Here is a 6,928-nt window from a genome sequence, read left to right on the forward strand (position 1 = left end):
CTACCAGCTTGCAGGTTCCTCAATGGAAGGCCTGGGGCTGCCCCAGGAATGCCCAGCACAGTGCTTTGCCCACCCCATACTCCCAGGCACTTCTCAGGGGAAGGCATGTTTGAGTGAGAGGTCAAGACAGGGCTGGCTCTGGCCCAGTTTGGGTGGTCGCCCCTGAGGCTCTTCTCTGTGCTTAGTCCAAAGGCACAAAAATAGGCTGTTGACCTCAGGAGGTCACAGTGATCAGGGGCCTGACACATGAACCAAGCCTCTTATACAGCACCAGGTAGCCCATCAGCCTCATGGTGGCAGGTCTGTCCTGTGAAGCTCAGACATTTCAACCCTCTTTTTGGGAGCTTTGCCCAAAACCCTGGTGGCATTTGCCAGAGCTACAGGAAGCAGCACAGAATGCAGGGACTGCTTAATTAATGCCCATTTGATCTCAGAAAGGATTCGAGAAGCCTTACAGAAATAGAACACAGATAGAAGGAAATAAAAGGAAAAAGCCATGGTGAGGAAAGAGGGACAGAGGGAAAATGCAGGAAAAAAGAGATCACTAGGAATGTAGGGGGAGCAAAGCTATGAATGTGGGCTGCCCGATCCTGTACACACAGGAGGTGGGCCTGGGGGATCTGTGTCTGAGCTTCCTAGCTGTCAGTTCGACATGAGAAACATAATCAAAATGGGATTTATTTACTCAGTGCCTGTAAGACAAATGCCACCATTTGCTAAGGAGCCAAACGGCTCTTCTCTGCACTGAGTCCTGAGAGAAAGAAGTCCTATAGATTGTCTTAGGAAAGAAGAGCAAAAATAATGGTCTCCCTTCAGTTCAGTTCAGTAGCTCAGTCATGTCCAACTCTTTGCGACCCCACGGACTGCAGCATGCCAGCCTTTCCTGTCTTCACCAACTCCCGGAGCTTGCACAAACTCATGTCCATCAAGTTGGTGATGCCATCCAACCATCTCATCCTCTGTCATCCCCTTTTCCTCCCATCTTCAATTTTTCCCAGCATCAGGGTCTTTTCCAATGAGTCAGTTTTTCGCATCAGGTGGCCAAAGTATTGGAGCTTCAGCTTCAGCATCAGTCTTTCCAATGAATATTCAGGACTGATTTCTTTTAGGATGGACTGGTTGGATCTCCTTGCTGCCCAAGGGAGTCTCAAGAGTCCCACAGCTGTGGTGTCCAACACCACAGTTCAAAAGCATCAATAGATTCAAGGGATTCGATCTGATAGAGTGCCTGAAGAACTATGGACGGAGTTTTGTGACATTGTACAGGAGGCAGGGATCAAGACCATCTCCAAGAAAAAGAAATGCAAAAAAGCAAAATGGTTGTCTGAGGAGGCCTTACAGATAGTTGTGAAAAGAAGAGAAGCGAAAAGCAAAGGGGAAAAGGAAAGATATACCCATCTGAATGCAGAGTTCCAAAGAATAGCAAGGAGAGAGAAGAAAACCTTCCTTAGTGATCAGTGCAAAGAAATAGAGTTCTCTTCAAGAAAATCAGAGATACCAAGGGGACATTTCATGCAAAGATGGGCTCAATAAAGGACAGAGATGATATAGACCTAACAGAAGCAGAAGATATTAAAAAGAGGTGGCAAGAATACACAGAAGAACTATACAAAAAAGATCTTCACGACCCAGATAATCATGATGGTGTGATCACTCACTTAGAGCCAGACATCCTGGAATGCGAAGTCAAGTGGGCCTTAGGAAGCATCACTATGAACAAAGCTAGTGGAGGTGATGGAATTCCAGTTGAGTTATTTAAAATCCTAACAGATGATGCTGTGAAAGTGCTGCACTCAATATGCCAGCAAATTTGGAAAACTCAGCAGTAGTCACAGGACTGGAAAAGGTCAGTTTTCATTCCAGTCCCAAAGAAAGGGAATGCCAAGGAATGCTCAAACTACCGCACAACTGCACTCATCTCATACATCAGTAAAGTAATGCTCAAAATTCTCCAAGCCAGGCTTCAGCAATACATGAACCATGAACTTCCAAATGCTCAAGCTGGATTTAGAAAAGGCAGAGGAACCACAGATCAAATTGCCAACATTTGTTGGCTCATCGAGAAAGCAAAAGACTTCCAGAAAAACATCTATTTCTGCTTTATTGACTATGCCAAAGCCTTTGACTGTGTGGATCACCACAAGCTGTGGAAAACTCTTAAAGAGATGGGAATACCAGACCACCTGACCTACTTCTTGAGAAATCTGTATGCAGGTCAGGAAGCAACAGTTAGAACTGGACATAGAAGAACAGACTGGTTCCAAATAGGAAAAGGAGTACGTCAGGGCTGTATATTGTCACCCTGCTTATTTAACTTATATGCAGAGTACATCATGAGAAACGCTGGACTGGAAGAAGCACAAGCTGGAATCAAGATTTCTGGGAGAAATATCAATAACCTCAGATATGCAGATGACACCACCCTTATGGCAGAAAGTGAAGAGGAACTAAAGAGCCTCTTGATGAAAGTGAAAGAGGAGAGTGAAAAAGTTAGCTTAAAGCTCAACATTCAAAAAACTAAGATCATGGCATCTGGTTCCATCAGTTCATGGCAAATAGATGGGGAAACAATGGAAACAGTGACAGACTTTATTTTGGGGGGCTCCAAAATCAGTGCAGATGGTGACTGCAGCCATGAAATTAAAAGATGCTTGCTCCTTGGAAGAAAAGTTATGACCAACCTAGATAGCATATTAAAAAGCAGAGCTATTACTTTGCCAACAAAGGTTCATCTAGTCAAAGCTATGGGTTTTCCAGTAGTCATGTATGGATGTGAGAGTTGGACTATAAAGAAAGCTGAGTGCTGAAGAATGATGCTTTTGAACTGTGGTGTTGGAGAAGACTCTTGAAAGTCTCTTGGACAGTAAGGAGATCCAACCAGTCCATCCTAAAAGAAATCAGTCCTGAATATTCATTGGAAGGACTGATGCTGAAGCTGAAACTCCAATACTTTGGCCACCTGATGCGAAGAACTGGCTCATTGGAAAAGACCCTGATGCTAGGAAAAACTGATGGTGGGAGGAGAAGGGGATGACAGAGGATGAGATGGTTGGATGACATCACCAACTTGATGGACATGAGTTTGTGCAAGCTCCGGGAGTTGGTGATGGACAGGGAAGCCTGGCATGCTGCAGTCCGTGGGGTCACAAAGAGTCGGACACGACTAAGGGACTGAAATGAACTGAACTGAACTGATGAAATATTGCTCTTCACAGCATCGGACTTTACTTCCATCACCAGTCACATCTACAACTGGGTGTTGTTTTTGTTTTGGCTCTGTCTCTTCATTCTTTCTGGAGTTATTTCTCCACTGATCTCCAGTAGCATATAGGCCACCTACCGACCTGGGGAGTTCATCTTTCAGTGTCCTATCTTTTTGCCCTTTCATACCGTTCATGGGGTTCTCAAGCCAAGAATACTGAAATAGTTTGCCATTCCTTTCTCCAGTGGACCACGTTTTGTCAGAACTCTTCACCATGACCCTCTATCTTGGGTGGCCCTACATGGCATGGCTCATAGTTTCATTGAGTTAGATAAGGCTGTGGTCCATGTGATCAGATTGGTTAGTTTTCTGTGATTGTGGTTTTCATTCTGTCTACCCTCTGATGGAGAAGGATAAGAGGCTTATGGAAACTTTCTGATAGGAGAGACTGACTCAAGGGGAAACTGGGTCTTGTTCTGATGGGCGGGGTCATTCTCAGTAAATCTTTAATCCAATTTTCTGTTGATGGGCGGGGCTGTGTTCCCTCCCTGTTATTTGACCTGAGGCCAAACTATGGTGGAGGTAATGACGATGATGGCGACCTCCTTCAAAAGGTCCCATGCATGCACTGCTGTCCTCTGTGCCCCCAACCCTGCGGCAGGCCACACCTCCACCAGGGACTCCTGGACACTCATGGGAAAGTCTGGGTCAGTCTCTCGAAGGGTCACTGCTCCTTTCTTCTGGGTCCTGGTGCGTACGAGGTTTGTGTCCTCCAAGAGTCTGTTTTCCCAGTCCTGTGTAAGCTCTGGGGGCTCTCTGGTGGGGTTAATTGTGACCTCCTCCTAGAGGGCTTATACCATACTCAGGTGTATTGCACCCAGAGCCCCTGCCCCTGCAGCAGTCCGCTGCTGCCTTGTGCCTCCGTAGGAGACACTCAAACACAGTTCTGTCTCAGTCTCTGTGGGGTCCCTGGGTCCTGGTGCGCACAAGGTTTGTTTGAGTCCTCTGAGCGTCTCTGGCAGGTATGGGTTTGATTCTAAATGTGATTTCGCCCCTCCTACCTTCTCGCTGGGGTTTCTCCTTTGTCCTGGAACCTTCGGTATCACCTTAAAGTTGCTCCAGCACCATGCAGCCACTGTTCCAGTGCCCCGAAGCCGCCACTTTGGCAACCCGCAGGTAATTAGTGGCAGCTGAGGAGTTGCCTGGGGCCTGGGCTGGGGGTAGCAAGTCAGCAGGCTCAGCTCCTGGCCCACACCCCTGTCTTGAGCAGCAGTACCCACTCCAGTACTCTTGCCTGAAAAACCCCATGGACGGAGGAGCCTGGTAGGCTGCAGTCCATGGGGTCGCTAAGAGTTGGACACGACTGAGTGACTTCACTTTCACTTTTCACTTTCATGCATTGGAGAAAGAAATGGCAACCCCCTCCAGTGTTCTTGCCTGGAGAATCCCAGGGACGGCGGAGCCTGGTGGGCTGCCGTCTATGGCGTTGCACAGAGTCGGACACGACTGAGTGACTTAGCAGCAGTAGCAGCAGCAGGGGAGGGAGGGGCATCCGTCTATGGCCCTGATGCTCACCAGACACTCCATCACTCCCCATATATCCCAACCGCCCTGCAGTTAGTCCTATCCTGGGCTTCCCAGGTGGCTCAGTGGTAAAGAATTTGTCTGCCAGCACAGGAGAGGCAAGAAACTCAGGTTCGATCCTTGGGTCAGGAAGATCCCCGGGAGAAGGGAATGGCAACCCACTACAGTATTCTTGCCTGGGAAATTCCATGGCCAGAGGAGCCTGGTGGGCTATAGTCCTTGGGGTGGCAAAGAGTCGGACGTGACTGAACACGTTAGTCCTAGCCAGTGGATCGTGGGCAGATGTGGTATGTCACCTGCCTGTGACCCTCCAGAACTCTCGTCCTCGGCTGGAGGGATGAGCAGTCCACAGGTTCCAGATGGTGCAGATTCCCTCATCCTGAGTCCCCTGGGCACTCTGTGAACACGGTACCTCTTGCCAACTGACTCATGTTGGACACACAGCATGACAGAATTAAATATGTATAGTGAACCACTGAGAAACAGCAGATAGGGATTATTTGTCACCGAGCATAGCCTAGCCCTGGTGGCTATTGGGCTTCCCTGGTGGCTTGGCTGGGAAAGAATCCGCCTGCAATGCAGGAGACCTGGGTTCGATCCCTGGGTTGGGAAGATCCCTTGGAGAAGGGAAAGGTTACCCACTCCAGTATTCTGGCCTGGAGAATTCCTCTGACTGTATAGTCCATGGGGTCAAAAAGAGCTGGACACAACTGAGCAACTTTCGCTTTCACTATAGCTTACCCCTCCTGACTAACACCAAGAGCTGGATATGACTTAGTGACCGAAGAACACGCACTGCTCCTGCGTGCATGTATTTATCAGTTCACGAGTGAGTTTCAGGGCTCAGCAATTCAGAAAGCAGGAGTTTCACTTTCCCCACGAGCAGGTACTTGCCTGGAAATGAGTACTATAGTGGGTCCTTAGCACTGTGAGGCCCTTGCCCACAGGCTGGGCCAGAGCACAGATCTGGGCCAGGTCTACCCCATGTCACTTGTCCTGTCCTGCCTGGTCCCATCCAGCTGGGCCCACATGAAAGCCATGGCATGCCTTCTCAGGTGGAGCAGGCCAGCCCCCTGGGGCACAAAGCAGAGGGTGGCTCCTTCTGCTGCTGCTATCCCAAGGGTGCTTAGCGGGCCAGATGCCATAGGATTCGACTCTTTGGGCTGAGAATTCCCTGCCCTGCAAAAAGATTAGTCATCACCAGGTTTAACATCCCACTGAGAGTTTTTTTTTTTTTTTTCAGTTTTTGGCTGGCCACGCAGCATGCAAGATCTTAGTCCCCCGGCCAGGGATTGAACCCACACCCCCCGCATTGGGAGCACGGAGTCCTAACCACTGGACCACCCAGGAGTCTCCATTGAGTTTCTTTCTTAACTAGCTCGATGCCCCTACAACCCTCCTGAGGCCTGTTGTCTTCATTTGGTGCCGAGAGACCACAGGAGTAGGAGCAGTGAAGCGGGTAAGCAGAAGTCACTACCTGGTCTAGACGCCACTCTTCCCAACTCCTGCTCCCCTGGGACTTTTGAGAGAGATGGAGACATAGATCGGGCACAGAGACCCAGAGATTGTCCTGCCTGGCCCCAAGGGCCTGTCTTCCCAGCCCAGCCCTGCATCATTTCGGGACAAGGGTTAGCTTGCAGGGTGGCTGGGTGTGGTACAAAGCAGCATAGCAGATTATTCATTAATGGTGCCGATCCTGGCTTCAGGGAGAGAATGAAATTACCTGATTTGGTCTTTGAATGTCAGGGGTGGGGTTGGGTTATCCAGGCTACTATTGTCCTCTTAGTAAGCTTGTGTTCCACATCTAATATTTGGAATTACATTTTATTCTTTCCTTTAAAACCCAACCTTGTGGTCATCAAGCTGCCTCCAGACACACCTCCTGGGAGGGTATGAATCACCACACTTAACTTCAGCCACTGTTAATAGAAGGAGATTAGAATCAAAAGTTTCTTAGCTTCACAAAGTGAAAAAAGATGATCATAACTGTATTTGAAGGTGATCTACAAAGACCAAGAATTAATACAATATGAAGAATTAACAGCTGTTTCAAATCCTGAAAGATGATGCTGTGAAAGTGCTGCACTCAATATGCCAGCAAATTTGGAAAACTCAGCAGTGGCCACAGGACTGGAAAAGGTC

Source organism: Capricornis sumatraensis, chromosome 6, assembly GCF_032405125.1.
Source record: "Capricornis sumatraensis isolate serow.1 chromosome 6, serow.2, whole genome shotgun sequence".
Lineage (NCBI taxonomy): Eukaryota > Metazoa > Chordata > Mammalia > Artiodactyla > Bovidae > Capricornis > Capricornis sumatraensis.